Below are 16,041 nucleotides of genomic sequence, written 5' to 3'. Positions count from 1 at the left end.
CCAGAGGAGAGTACTTTTCCAACACTGTAACGTAACAGGCCATCACTATTTCCTGTGACTTCTGATACATGTTGAATTCTCAGGCATTATAGCATTACGTAAATCTGAGTCCTGGCTCAGGTTTTCCCACCAGGTCTCAGATTAAAAAACGAGGCAAATCATGATCTTCCTGGCATTGGATCTCACATATTTTATATTCGATTTAACTCCCTCCTGTATTCAGGGCCGATGCAAGGTTTCTCGGCGCCCTAGGAAAATCTTCAGCGCGGTCCCCCTCTCCCCCTTCAATAGCCAGCCCCTCCGGTGGAAATGTGCGGAGGCGGCGTCTTATAAGTTCCAAATAACTGCCTGATAAATGTGAGTTTGTGCCGTGCAAAAGAATATTTTCTTCACATAGAAGTTGACGGCAGATAAGAGCATTATGGCCTATCCAGTCTGCTCCTATGGTTAGAGACTAGAGTATTCAGGATAGGTTAGGGATTAGTTACTGTATTGAGTTACGATATTAAGGTGAGGGTATTAGGGTTATTTTAGCAGTTTTAGCTAGGGTATTAGGGTTAGTATGGGGGATGGGTTTAGGGTATTAGGAATAGGATATTATTGTTGGTTTATCAGTTTGGGTTAAGGTACTAAGGTTAGGGGTTCTGATTAGGGAGACATTGATAGATACTGTATACTCCTGTACTATTTGGCGCCACTCCATGCATTTAAAAAAACGCAGAAATAGCTTACAATGTTTTCAGATGATTTAATATTGTATCTTCAGCATTGCATCTATTCCCCCAAGATGCAATATTAAAGCATCTGAAATGTTGAAAAGCTATCTCTGCGTATGTGTAGAATGTGTGGAATTGACAATTCCAGGGAGGGCACCCAGGTACATGCAAAAGTGGAGTGCCTGTCTTTTCTGCTCGCTTTATATATATCACTCGGAGTCTAGCAGATCTGTGAAAGAAATCAGCATTTAATTATCAATGATTCGGGGACTGTATTCCCATCTTCAGGATACACTGCAAATGTTAATAATTAAACACTGATTACTGCACTGACTTGCAAGACTCCGAGTATATATATATATATATATATATATATATATATATATATATATATATAATCCAAGGAAGGCAGCAACACTGCGGGATTTGTTGTGCTGAAAAAATTGTATTAAAAGTTACACAAGCATGGTGTAACGTGTAATACAATTTTTTCATCACAACAAATCCCGAAGTGCCGCTGCCTTCCTTGGATTATATATATACAACTTTGGGGAGGGCACCTGGTAACATCATTTATTTGGGAGGGCCAAATATACATTCTTGATATATATAGATATATACACACACAGTATATCCTTCCAAAGTAGCGGCACTCCAACCATATAATAAGGCTTTCTGGTAATCAGCTTATAGTCAATGTTTCAAGAACATGATGAAAATGCCAAAACATTAGTGCATTGAAACGTTGACTACAAGCTGACCACCAGAAAGTCTTGTTACAGTGTATACTTGGAGTGCTACTATTGGGAAAGTTACTGTGTTATGGAGGGGGGGGGGGGAGAGAGAATACACAGACTGCACACAGTCACACTACACAACACACATATACTATACATACATACACACACACATATATATAGTGCACACTGTACCTGGGGATACAGAGGGGAGACACTGCCAGCTAACTGGGACTTGTGAGGACATAAGAGAGCTGCTGCTGTTGCTGTGCATACACCACAGCTACCACTCTCTGCTGGCTGGCTTGACTACCAAGAGTTTCCTGCAGAGGAAGCTGCGTTCGCGATCGCGTCTTTTCCCCAGTCTTCGGGTGACGGGTCAGGGGAAGGAAGCGGTGGGACGAGCGCCAAGGCAGAAGGGAGAGGCGGTACAGGACACAGACATGTGGCTCCACTACAGCCCCCACCCGGCAGATCCGACCCAGGGTGAGCATGGAGCAGGTGTCTCACATTCCTCCCGGTCAGCGCAACACACATCATCCTGGCTGTCACTCACTATTTCATTCTGCTCAGCGTTGCCGCCCCTCAAGTGACGCCGCCCATAGGCAGCTGCCTAAAGCTGCCTAGTGGTGGCGCCGGCCCTGCCTGTATTGATTCGGGTGTGATTTCACACAGGACTCTAGGCAGACAGCACATCCACTAAACTGTCAGGGCATTATAGCAATATTTATTATTTGGACCTGTATTGGTGCACTGCAGGCAGCCCACAGTTCCTCCTAAAGGCAGCATTTTTTTTAATGCCATTATTTGATTAACCCTTTATTTGTGCACAGTCAGTCACACTGGTGCTGTAACTGCCCACAGTGCAGACCAGATCTCGGGCAGCATTAAACCTTGGTATACACAGGTGATCTTTTTTTTGGTCACTGCCCACAGTGATGCCCAGAGCTCCTAAAACAGGGACAACATTAACCCTTGGTGCACACAGATGTTCTTTTTTTTTCAATGCGTGCAGTACTGTCCAGTACTTCTAGTATAGCGGCAGCATTAATACTTGGTACTTGGTGCACACTGGTGTTCATTTTTTTGTCACTGCCTGCAGTGCAACATTAATCCTTTATTGGTACATGCTGATGCGTGCCACCATTACTATAATAAGCACTGTGATTAGCAGCAGTGTGTGAAAAAATATATATAAATATAAAAAACTTTGTTTTCAGAGCCAGGCTATGCCACTGCATTAATAATATAAGCACTGCAAATCGCAGTGTGAAGTTGTTGACAATTGTTAATAACCAGAAAATAAAAACAAAAACACTTGTGTTTGTGTGTGTTCATGGCCAGTCCGTACCCCCCTGCACTAATAAATATAAACACTGTGAGTCCGCATTGTAAGTTGTCATTTGTGAAGGAAAAAAATTAGTTTTTATTTTTGATGTTCAACTTGTGTGTGTTTAATAAATCTCAGTAGTTGCCATGCCCCAACGCAGTAATAAATATAAGCACTGTGAGTTTGCAGTGTGAATTGTTATTTGTGAAAAAACACAACTTGAGCATTCAATAAAGCTGACTAGGAACCATGCTTTACTGCATTAATAAATATAAGCACTAAGTCAATATGGATAATGATCAGTCAATAGAAGAGCAGGGACAGCAATCAGGTACTAGTGTTGTGGCTGCTGCCAGTCATGATAGTACTACAACATCTATTATAGGTGGTCCAGGGGCAGAAAGTTTAGGAAAGGGCACCTGAAATCAAAATCTTTCATAATGTTAAAACAAGGTAGAGGTGTCACATTAAAAACTGACAAAACAGTAACCCCCAAAAAAACAAACTAAAGCTGAGTAACAGACTGTGTTTTCACAAATCCCTGAGGAGAGTCTAGGGGTGTTCATGTTAGCTATGTGTGACTGACATTTCTCACACAGTATTCGTAGAGAAGCCTCCTTCTCCTCCTTTAACATTTCTGCACCATCTGCAAATGTGGGAATGTATAGTAAAGTAAAGATGGTGATGATAGCATAATAAAAATTGAGGATGCTAGTGTGGAAGTGGAACAGGATGAGATGTATAATTGTATAGTATCTGACTCTAATGAGCATGATGAGGATGTTGATGATGTTGTTTTTTTGAAAACCGGCTACTAGTGGCAGCAGTTCTTGCCCGTGATAAAAAGAAAGCCCATGTGATGCATGGTCATAAGATCAAAACAGGAGCCTATTGGGTGTGGGATTATTTTCACCCAAATCCTGAGAACGTTTGTGAAGACATCTGCTCCATTTGTGAAGCCAAAGTTAGTAGGGGGGGGGGGGCATTAACCATCTAGGCACCTTCCTTATGTTACGTCATTTGCGGTGGTTCATGAAATTTATTTTTTAAAAATTATAATAATTTGTAAAATTATAACAAGCAGTCCAGTATTAGCTACCAGCAATTTTGACCAACCCATGCAATCTCTACCACCAACATCCTCATCATCAACCTCATTAGTGATCAGAGTTAGTCGTTCCAAAAAATTGGTTTGTGGGGCCCAAACAAACCAAGCACTTCAGCCACAAAAGTGGCAGTCACTCTCACTGAAGTGCTTGGTTTGTTAAACTGTGCATGTCATTTTTAATATGCAAAATAAGGGTGGGTGAGAGAGCCCAAAGACGATTCCATCTCTCACCAGTTTTCCTTTCTGCCAATGATGTGTGGTAATGTTTCATAAATGTGCTATAAACTGCCATGTGTTTGTGCCACTACTCTGTCGCTTAGTAATTATAAAGCTGTGCGGTGGTTAAAATTGACTGGAAATGACTGGAAAATAAATTAATTGAGGTTAATAATACTGTAGGAACAAAAAATAGGCCCAAATGTAATTTTAGCTGTTTTTATAATTTAAAAAAAAAAAATACAGATCAAATACCAAAACATGTGAGGGCGGTTTTGGCAAAACCAAAACTCAATGACGAATTAGAACTAAAACCAAAACACATGGGTCATTATACATCTCTAATACACACACACACACACACACATACACACACACACACACACACACACACACACACACACACACACTGTATATGCAGCTAAGTGGTGAGAGGAATGATGTACAGTAATCAAGCTAGCATATAATAAGTACAAGCTGTCAGGGGAGGCAGAGCTGGTAATCTTGGAAAAAAATTCCAGCCCACAAGCTGGTAAGCACATGTGCAATAATATAAATAGGCAACTGTGCATGGTCATATCAGTCTTACCCTAACCACACTTTTTGTGTGAAATGGGCATTACTAGGTGGTAACTGGTCAGAGACCATGCGGTTGCAGGAATATCCCCATTTCATGGGAATGTTATGGAAGGCACTGTAATTCAACTACCATACATGATCCTAGTCTCACATTTGCATATGAAAGTAAGTAGAATGTCATTGCCATGTGGTAAAGTGGCCGCAGATGTATACAACTCAGGCCCTATATATTTTAGCATGAATATGTAATTCTCATGCACAATACTTAATTGCTATGGAGAATAGGTAGTGTCAAAATACACAAGGGCGATTTTGGCAAAACCCATCCCAAACCCAAAAAAGAGAAAAAAATACAAAATCAAAACCAAAACACGAAAAATGGCCAGGGGCACATCTCTAGTTCTTACCCATAAGTACCAATATACAAGTCCACTGTTTACTATAATAAACTAATGATTGCATATTTGTTGGTATAGCATGGATATTATATATTTATTACAGTATTGTAATACTGTTTTTTAAAAATATGTATTAAAATTCAAATCTACATGGAAAGCATATATGGATACATTGAAAGCATTTATTCCAGATCACATCAGTCTGCCCCCACCTTTGTTGCACCAATCCTCTATTCAGCCCCCCCCCCATCCAATGCTGTGCCCCCCTCCTGCTGCTCTATTTGCCCCCCCCCCCCCCGGCTCCAAACTGCATCCCCCAGGCACCCTGCAAGCCAAGTGCAAGGGCCATATAACAGCAATGGTGCCCCCTTGGCCTGCATCCTGGGCCACAGCACAGCTCATATACCCCTAGATAAGGCCGCGTTTTCTCACCCACAACAGGACCACTTTCCTAGATGGATGCAGTGGAAGGGACCATGAAAACATGGAACAGGCTCATAAAAAAATAAACACAAACACCTGGCACATCTAGGAGTGGCACTGCAGTGGTAGACAGGATGGCAGTTTTGTTTTATGCACTATTCTCACAAATGCTCCAAAGAGCACATAGTGCAAAGAAATGAGGTGCAAGATGGAAATTGTCCTTGGGCCCTTCCATCCACCCTTATGATGTGTATTAAACAGGACATCCAAAGTTTAACAAACCAATCATTTCAGCCACAGGGACTGTCACTTAGGTTGTGGCTGCAATGATTGGTTTGTTTGGGCCCCCACAAAACTAGCTGGCAATGAACAGTGCACAAACTGGCTTTACTTTACAGGCACCATGTCATCGTTGTCATCATCATAATCTGATTCCTCACCCCCATCAGTGTCTACATCCTTTCTTCACAGACTATGAATTCGTCCCTGCTGGAATCCACCATCCCAGGGCCCTCTGGACTTTTTGGAGGTAATTGCTGGTAAAAGTCTTCAATGAATTTGTAATTCATTTTGATGAACATCATCCATTCCACATTATGGGGAGTAATCTACTCCTACGCCGATGGCTCATGTTCATCACTGCCAGTGGGTCTCTTTGGAAAGTTTCATTTTTTCCTGGCAGCCGAAGTTGCCAGAGAAAACAAAGGAAGAGATGTTGGCTTGTCACATTCTGCTTGAGCTGACAATTTTCTCAACAACAGCTCTTTTCACCTCTGCAGATTTGTGCCCGTTGGAAATAAAGACACAATGTATGACTTAAACCTAGGATCAAGTACGGTCGCCAACATATAGTGCTCTGATTTAAAGAGACAGACGACCCTTGAATCCTGGGAAAGCGCTTGAAGGGCTTGATCTGCAAGTCCAACATAGTTAGCTGCAGTGCAACTGCTCTGTTTCAGATCCTCCTTCTCTTTCTCCAGCTGCTTTTGCAAAAGCCTGATGAGGGGAATGATCTGACTCAAGCTGGCAGTGTCTGAACTAACTTCACATGTGGCAACTTCAAAGGATTGGAGAACCTTGCACAATATGGAAATTATTCTTCACTGTGCTTGACTCAGGTGCATTACCGCTCCTTTCCCTATGTTATATGTGGCTGTGTAAACTTGAATGGCCTTTTGCTGCTCCTCCATCCGCTGAAGCATATGAAGGGTAGAATTCCACCTCGTTATCACCTCTTGCTCCAGCTGATGGCAGGGCAAATTCAAGAGTTTTTGCTGGTGCTCGAGTCTTCGACATGCATGTGCAGAATGGCAAAAATGTCCGCCAATTTTGCGGGCCACATACAGCATCTCCTGCACATCTCTGTCATGGGACGTGTTGGTATTTGCCCAGATGTAATGCTTTCACAATATTGTTGGCATTGTCAGATATCACAATACCAGTGGAGAGTCCAAGTGGGGTAAGCCATTGTGCAGTGATTTCCCTGAGTTTTTCTAAGAGGTTCTCAGCAGTGTGGCTCTTACCGAAACTGGTAATACACAGTGTAGCCTGCCTTTGAATGAGTTGGCATCTGCGAGATGCTGCTGGTGCTGCTGTTGGTGCTGTGGAAGGCAATGCATCTACCCAGTGGGCTGTCACAGTCATGTAGTCTTTAGTTTGCCGTGTTCCACTTGTCTACATTTCTGAGAAAACTAACAACACTTTTTTTTAATGTCCATGTACAGGCTGGGAATGGCTTGTCTAGAGAAGTGGAATCTAGATGGCATTTGGTACCGGGGACACAGTATGTTAATCAACTGTCTAAATCACACTGCACTAATGACAGATACTGGATGCACGTCTAACACCAGCATAGTTGTTATGGCCTCAGTAATCCGCTTTGCAACTGGGTGACTGCTGTCATACTTCATCTTCCTTGCAAAGGATTGTTTGGTTGAACTACAAGTAGTCTTCCTGTTCCCCTTCTGGGAAGAAGACGATCGACTCCCAGCAGCAACAGCAACATCAGTAGGCGTAGCACTCAAGGATCCTTTGGAGGAATCCCTGATAGGAGAGGACTCATCCATGCCTACTAAATGGGATACAAGAGGACTACTTCTGATCCTGATTAAGGAGGAGCAGGGTGTTGGTGATGAGGATCTCTGGTGATGGGATCATACAGAGAAAAAGGGCCTAGTGTCGCCAGACGGTTTACGTTCTTATCCAAAGTTTCAGAATTTGGCAACAACTTGTGATGGATGCGCTGCAAGTGGTGTAACAGGGAGGAGGATCCTAGGTGGTTAATGTTCCTGCCTCTACTCAGAACGCCTTTACAAAGGCTACAGATAGCTGTACAGTGATTGGGAAGAAATATTTCCACTTAGAGGTGGATCTTTTTGACTTTTGCCCAGGCATGAAGACAATGGGCTTGTTTTTCGTACCATGAGCAACAACTGTCTCTACTGGGGCCTTATCTAAACAAACCACATCCCCATCATCAACATCATAATCAGCATCAACATCCTCATTAGCGCCAGCTACACCAATATACCTCTCATCCTGGTGTACTTCTACAGTGACATCCTCAATCTCAACATGTGGACTTGCGCTGCTCCTCTCACCACTTGAAGAGGGCGTGCAAATGATGGAAGGAGCCTCCTCTTTCGGTACAGTACGGTCAGACATGGCAACCATAGACACACTTGGACTCTCCTCAGGAAATAGTAATATTTTTGAAGGCACACTTGGTTCCTGTGCCTTTACATGTTCCTTTTTTTAGCTCTTCTACAGGGAGGAGGGCTTACTATTTTTTCTCTTACGTCCTAGAGGATACTTGGGTCCACATTAGTACCATGGGGTATAGACTGGTCCACTAGGAGTCTTGGGCACTTTAAGTAATCAATAGTGTGCACTGGCTACTCCCTCTAGGCCCCTCTTACCAGTCTCAGTTTAGAAAAAGTGCCCAGAGGAGCCGGTCATGCTTAGGGAAGCTCCTGAAGAGTTCTCTGCATTTATTTTCTGTTTGTTATTTTACAGGCACTGCTGGGTGGCACCAGCATGCCTGCTTCATGGGGCTTAGGGGGGAGAATGGCCCAACTTCTTAAAGAGTTAATGATCCCGTTTCTCCGCTGACAGAACACGAGCTCCTGAGGGAGTCATTTGCAAGCCCCACCATGGTGAGCGCACCCTCCCGCAGCACGCCGCCACCCCTAACAGAGCCAGAAGAAAGAAGAGTGGTGAGTAGAACACCGGCATCCCAGTTAGCGGATCGCCGGCGGGAATGGCAGAACAAGGGTAGGAACACAGTGCTGTCATGCAGGCTGCGTTCCAGGGGACTCAGGAGGACATGTGGATGAGTGTTTCACGCTATGAGGGGCGCGCTGAGCCACCAATGATTACCCACACTGGCCATCTAGCTTAACAGGAGTTCTAACCCTCTGTTAGGCAAACCAAGACCTCAGGCCAGTATAAAAAAATGGGAAGCACCATTTTCCCTCTGCAGTTTCCACTGACAGGCATTATTATTATTAGCCTTTATTTATATGGCACAAGGGTTCCGCAGCACCCAATTACAGAGTACATAAACAAATAATCAAACAGGAAAACAGCAACTTACAGTTGATGACAGTATAGGACAAGTACAGGGTGAATAAACATAGTTACATCAGCAGATGACACTGGAATAAGTATCAGGAGACAGAAGACTGCTGGATTTGGTGCAGTTGAAAATTATTAAAGTAAGAAAAAGGATAAGCACATGAGGGAAAAGGGCCCTGCTCATGAGTGCTTACATTCTAAAGGGGAGGGGCAGACAGACAGGGGTGACACAGATGGGATACATAGAGAGCGTGGAACAGAGGGTTAGGATGAGATTTGGCTGGGTTTGGTAAAGAAGTGGGTCTTGAGAGCCCGTTTGAAGTTTTGTAGAGAGGTGGAGAGTCTGAGGGGGAGAGGTAGGGATTCCAGAGAAGTGTTGCAGCATGTGAAAAATCTTGGAGGTAGGAGTGGGATGAAGTAATCCGTAGGCAGGAGAGTCAGCGTGCATTAGCAGAGCGAAGAGGATGGGTGGGAGTGTAAAGGGAGATTTGGTCAGAGATGTAGATGGGAGAGGAGTGGGTGAGGGCTTTGTAAGCGAGTGTGAGAAGTTTGAAATGGATTCTGAAAGGGAAGGGGAGCCAGTGAAGTTCTAGTAAGAGAGGAGAGGTGGACGTAGTGCGTTTGGTGAGGAAAATGAGCTGGGCAGCAGCATTGAGGATAGATCGGAGTGGAGAGAGGTATTTGTCAGGAATGCCAGTCAGGAGGAGATTACAGTAGTCCAGTCTGGAGATGACCAGTGAGTGGATAAGAGTCTTAGTAGCATCCTGGGTCAGAAAGGGTCTGATCCTGGAAATATTTTTTAGATGAAAACGGCAGGTTTGTGAAAGGTGCTGAATGTGTGGTTTGAAGGAGAGGGAGGAGTCAAGGATTACTCCAAGACAGTGCACTTGGGGGCTAGAGGAGATAGTAGTGCCATCAATAGATAATGAGATTGTAGGAGGGGAGGTTATGTGGGAGGGAGGGAAGATGATCAGCTCAGTCTTAGACATGTTAAGTTTAAGAAAGCGCTGGGACATCCAGGAAGAGGTAGCAGAGAGACAGTTGGAGATACGAGTGAGGAGAGCAGGGGAGAGGTCTGGAGAGGAAAGATAGATTTGGGTGTCATCAGCATAGAGATGATATTGGAAACCAAAAGAACTAATGAGCTTACCTAGTGAGGACGTATAGAGAGAGAAGAGAAGAGGATTAAGGACAGAACCTTGGGGTACCCCTACAGTTAGTGGAAGTGATCTGGTCTGGTGTGATGTGATGTCCTGACGTATGTAGTCAATATTGGATGTGAAGTAAGTGGCAAAGTCAAGAGCAGAGAGTGAGGAAAGGAGACGAGGTGGTGGTGGGCAGAGAAGTGAGTTGAGAGTGGCAAAGAGGCGCCGGGGGTTGGAAGACTGGGAGGAGATGAGGTTCTAGAAGTATGACTGTTTAGCAAGAGAAAGGGCAGCAGTGAAGGATGAGAGCATAAGTATGAAATGGAGGAAGTCTGCCTTAGAGCGGGATTTCCTCCAGTGTCGCTCAGCAGTACGTGAGCATGTTTGCAGATATCTGGTGTATTTGGTGTGCCAGGGTTGAGGTGTTAATTTGCAAAGGGTGAATAGTGGTGGGTGAAGCAACAGAGTCAAGAGCAGAAGTAAGGGATGCATTGTATGTGGAAGTGGCTTGTTCAGGGCATGAGAGAGAGAATAGGAGAGAGAAGTGAGTCAAATGGAGGAAAGGAATGTGGTGTCAATAGCCTCAATGTTACGCTTAGTGATGGTAGCCTTAGGAGGTAGAGATGGGGAAGTCGATAGAGAAAGGTTAAAGGAGAGCAGGTGGTGGTCAGAGAGGGGAAATGGGGAGTTGGAAAAATCAGAAATATCACAGCGGTGAGTGAAGACCAGATCCAGTGAGCTCTCATTCACATGGGAGGGTGAGGAGGTCCACTGGAAAAGACCAAGTGGAGAGGTGAGGTTAAGGAGTTTAGAGGCAGAGGATTGTGTGGGGATGTCAATAGGGATGTTGAAATTGCCTAGGATAATGGAGGGAATGTCAGAAGAGAGGAAGTGAGGAAGCCAGGAAGCAAAGTTGTGCAGTGCCAGGGGGGCGGTAAATGACAGCTACTCTAAGATGGACTGGTTGGAAGAAGCGTATAGTATGGACCTCAAATGTAGAGAATGTAAGAGATGGTTCTGGTGGTATGACTTGGTAGGAGTAACTAGAAGGTAAAAGGACCCCAACACCACCCCCATGGTGACCCCCGGGTCGGGGTGTGTGTGTGAATGCGAGGCCCCCAGCAGAGAGAGCAGCAGGAGAAGTAGTGTCAGATGGTGAAATCCAAGTTTCAGTAATGGCTAGTAGGTGTAGGGAGTTGGAAATGAAAATGTCATGAGTGGGGACCAGTTTGTTACAAACAGATCTGGCATTCCAGAGGGCACAGGATAGAGGGTATGAGTTTGTGGGAGAGATGTGAATGAGATTATCAGGGTTGCTGTAGCGATGAGGTGAGATTAACTTTGAGGGCAGGGATGATGAGAGAGTAGTGATGGTACGGGTGCCTGAGCTAGGAGGGGAAACTGCAGGAGGTGGGCAGGGTGGGAGGTCAGTGTGATGTGGATGGGGGTGTGGGGAGGTGACAGGGAAGGGAGAGAGCGAGCAAGTCTGAGTTGTGGGGTAGCAGGACCATGGGGCAGAGGTGAATGAAAGTGGGGTAACAGGAAAGGAGGGGGAAGGAAACAGAGGGATGGAGGGGAGACAGAGGAGGGGAGAGAGGAGGAGGTGCAGGAGACTAGGGGGGAAGGATAAAGATGCATGATTAGGTAGATATTGAGTGATGTGAGGAGTATAACAAAACCTTGACATAGTGTTAAGTAGGTAAATAGGTTGAGGGAAAGTGGTAGTAGGAGAGGAGAGTGTAAGGGAATCAGAGCAGAAGATTTGCAGAACTGCAGGTGAGAAAAGCAGCGTAGGCTCAATGGGTCACAGGGAAGCGCATCTCCTCCACAAAGACTCCACGTCACCTCAGTGGAACCAGGGGGTCTTAGAAGGGAAGGGGGGAGTGTTGTAAAATACTACGCCCGCTTAAGGGACATAGTGTGGCGACCCAGCTGAGTTTTTCTTGGCTAAAAGGGTGCGGTGTGGCTGGCTCCATTTTCTGTGTCTCCCTGTGGCCTCTGTGTGGGTTGAACTGTGTTTTCACCTTCTGTGTGTGGGTCCCTTCACGCTACCATGTCCAGGGACTGTGTTTCCTGTGCAGCAGAGTGTCTGTCCTCCCCCGGAGACTCGCTACCATGTACCCAGAATAGTACACATTCTCAGGCTAGTGGTGGCAGAACCCCCATGGTTAGATTCTAGAGATGAGCGCCTGAAATTTTTCGGGTTTTGTGTTTTGGTTTTGGGTTCGGTTCCGCGGCCGTGTTTTGGGTTCGAACGCGTTTTGGCAAAACCTCACCGAATTTTTTTTGTCGGATTCGGGTGTGTTTTGGATTCGGGTGTTTTTTTCAAAAAACACTAAAAAACTGCTTAAATCATAGAATTTGGGGGTCATTTTGATCCCAAAGTATTATTAACCTCAAAAACCATAATTTACACTCATTTTCAGTCTATTCTGAATACCTCACACCTCACAATATTATTTTTAGTCCTAAAATTTGCACCGAGGTCGCTGTGTGAGTAAGATAAGCGACCCTAGTGGCCGACACAAACACCGGGCCCATCTAGGAGTGGCACTGCAGTGTCACGCAGGATGTCCCTTCCAAAAAACCCTCCCCAAACAGCACATGACGCAAAGAAAAAAAGAGGCGCAATGAGGTAGCTGTGTGAGAAAGATTAGCGACCCTAGTGGCCGACACAAACACCGGGCCCATCTAGGAGTGGCACTGCAGTGTCACGCAGGATGGCCCTTCCAAAAAACCCTCCCCAAACAGCACATGACGCAAAGAAAAAAAGAGGCGCAATGAGGTAGCTGTGTGAGTAAGATTAGCGACCCTAGTGGCCGACACAAACACCGGGCCCATCTAGGAGTGGCACTGCAGTGTCACGCAGGATGTCCCTTCCAAAAAACCCTCCCCAAACAGCACATGACGCAAAGAAAAAAAGAGGCGCAATGAGGTAGCTGTGTGAGTAAGATTAGCGACCCTAGTGGCCGACACAAACACCGGGCCCATCTAGGAGTGGCACTGCAGTGTCACGCAGGATGTCCCTTCCAAAAAACCCTCCCCAAACAGCACATGACGCAAAGAAAAAAAGAGGCGCAATGAGGTAGCTGACTGTGTGAGTAAGATTAGCGACCCTAGTGGCCGACACAAACACCGGGCCCATCTAGGAGTGGCACTGCAGTGTCACGCAGGATGTCCCTTCCAAAAAACCCTCCCCAATCAGCACATGATGCAAAGAAAAAGAAAAGAAAAAAGAGGTGCAAGATGGAATTGTCCTTGGGCCCTCCCACCCACCCTTATGTTGTATAAACAAAACAGGACATGCACACTTTAACCAACCCATCATTTCAGTGACAGGGTCTGCCACACGACTGTGACTGATATGACGGGTTGGTTTGGACCCCCCCCAAAAAAGAAGCAATTAATCTCTCCTTGCACAAACTGGCTCTACAGAGGCAAGATGTCCACCTCATCTTCACCCTCCGATATATCACCGTGTACATCCCCCTCCTCACAGATTATCAATTCGTCCCCACTGGAATCCACCATCTCAGCTCCCTGTGTACTTTGTGGAGGCAATTGCTGCTGGTCAATGTCTCCGCGGAGGAATTGATTATAATTCATTTTAATGAACATCATCTTCTCCACATTTTCTGGATGTAACCTCGTACGCCGATTGCTGACAAGGTGAGCGGCGGCACTAAACACTCTTTCGGAGTACACACTTGTGGGAGGGCAACTTAGGTAGAATAAAGCCAGTTTGTGCAAGGGCCTCCAAATTGCCTCTTTTTCCTGCCAGTATAAGTACGGACTGTGTGACGTGCCTACTTGGATGCGGTCACTCATATAATCCTCCACCATTCTATCAATGTTGAGAGAATCATATGCAGTGACAGTAGACGACATGTCCGTAATCGTTGTCAGGTCCTTCAGTCCGGACCAGATGTCAGCATCAGCAGTCGCTCCAGACTGCCCTGCATCACCGCCAGCGGGTGGGCTCGGAATTCTGAGCCTTTTCCTCGCACCCCCAGTTGCGGGAGAATGTGAAGGAGGAGATGTTGACAGGTCGCGTTCCGCTTGACTTGACAATTTTGTCACCAGCAGGTCTTTCAACCCCAGCAGACTTGTGTCTGCCGGAAAGAGAGATCCAAGGTAGGCTTTAAATCTAGGATCGAGCACGGTGGCCAAAATGTAGTGCTCTGATTTCAACAGATTGACCACCCGTGAATCCTTGTTAAGCGAATTAAGGGCTGCATCCACAAGTCCCACATGCCTAGCGGAATCGCTCCCTTTTAGCTCCTTCTTCAATGCCTCCAGCTTCTTCTGCAAAAGCCTGATGAGGGGAATGACCTGACTCAGGCTGGCAGTGTCTGAACTGACTTCACGTGTGGCAAGTTCAAAGGGCATCAGAACCTTGCACAACGTTGAAATCATTCTCCACTGCACTTGAGACAGGTGCATTCCACCTCCTATATCGTGCTCAATTGTATAGGCTTGAATGGCCTTTTGCTGCTCCTCCAACCTCTGAAGCATATAGAGGGTTGAATTCCACCTCGTTACCACTTCTTGCTTCAGATGATGGCAGGGCAGGTTCAGTAGTTTTTGGTGGTGCTCCAGTCTTCTGTACGTGGTGCCTGTATGCCGAAAGTGTCCCGCAATTCTTCTGGCCACCGACAGCATCTCTTGCACGCCCCTGTCGTTTTTTAAAAAATTCTGCACCACCAAATTCAAGGTATGTGCAAAACATGGGACGTGCTGGAATTTGCCCATATTTAATGCACACACAATATTGCTGGCGTTGTCCGATGCCACAAATCCACAGGAGAGTCCAATTGGGGTAAGCCATTCCGCGATGATCTTCCTCAGTTGCCGTAAGAGGTTTTCAGCTGTGTGCGTATTCTGGAAAGCGGTGATACAAAGCGTAGCCTGCCTAGGAAAGAGTTGGCGTTTGCGAGATGCTGCTACTGGTGCCGCCGCTGCTGTTCTTGCGGCGGGAGTCCATACATCTACCCAGTGGGCTGTCACAGTCATATAGTCCTGACCCTGCCCTGCTCCACTTGTCCACATGTCCGTGGTTAAGTGGACATTGGGTACAACTGCATTTTTTAGGACACTGGTGAGTCTTTTTCTGACGTCCGTGTACATTCTCGGTATCGCCTGCCTAGAGAAGTGGAACCTAGATGGTATTTGGTAACGGGGGCACACTGCCTCAATAAATTGTCTAGTTCCCTGTGAACTAACGGCGGATACCGGACGCACGTCTAACACCAACATAGTTGTCAAGGCCTCAGTTATCCGCTTTGCAGTAGGATGACTGCTGTGATATTTCATCTTCCTCGCAAAGGACTGTTGAACAGTCAATTGCTTACTGGAAGTAGTACAAGTGGGCTTACGACTTCCCCTCTGGGATGACCATCGACTCCCAGCGGCAACAACAGCAGCGCCAGCAGCAGTAGGCGTTACACGCAAGGATGCATCGGAGGAATCCCAGGCAGGAGAGGACTCGTCAGAATTGCCAGTGACATGGCCTGCAGGACTATTGGCATTCCTGGGGAAGGAGGAAATTGACACTGAGGGAGTTGGTGGGGTGGTTTGCGTGAGCTTGGTTACAAGAGGAAGGGATTTACTGGTCAGTGGACTGCTTCCGCTGTCACCCAAAGTTTTTGAACTTGTCACTGACTTATTATGAATGCGCTGCAGGTGACGTATAAGGGAGGATGTTCCGAGGTGGTTAACGTCCTTACCCCTACTTATTACAGCTTGACAAAGGGAACACACGGCTTGACACCTGTTGTCCGCATTTCTGGTGAAATACCTCCACACCGAAGAGC

At 45.9% G+C, this 16,041-nt stretch overlaps 1 protein-coding gene across 1 annotated transcript in view; it reads left to right on the top strand.

Moving 5' to 3' along the window:
- The window catches only part of CPNE4 (copine 4), a 900,265-nt gene that overhangs the window by 91,504 nt on the left and 792,720 nt on the right, over positions 1-16,041 (top strand). The gene's annotated exons all lie outside the window — the stretch shown is intronic.

The sequence above is a fragment of the Pseudophryne corroboree genome, chromosome 5 (genome assembly GCF_028390025.1).
Source record: "Pseudophryne corroboree isolate aPseCor3 chromosome 5, aPseCor3.hap2, whole genome shotgun sequence".
In the NCBI taxonomy this organism is placed as follows: Eukaryota; Metazoa; Chordata; class Amphibia; order Anura; family Myobatrachidae; genus Pseudophryne; species Pseudophryne corroboree.
This window is presented reverse-complemented; position numbering and strand designations above follow the sequence as displayed.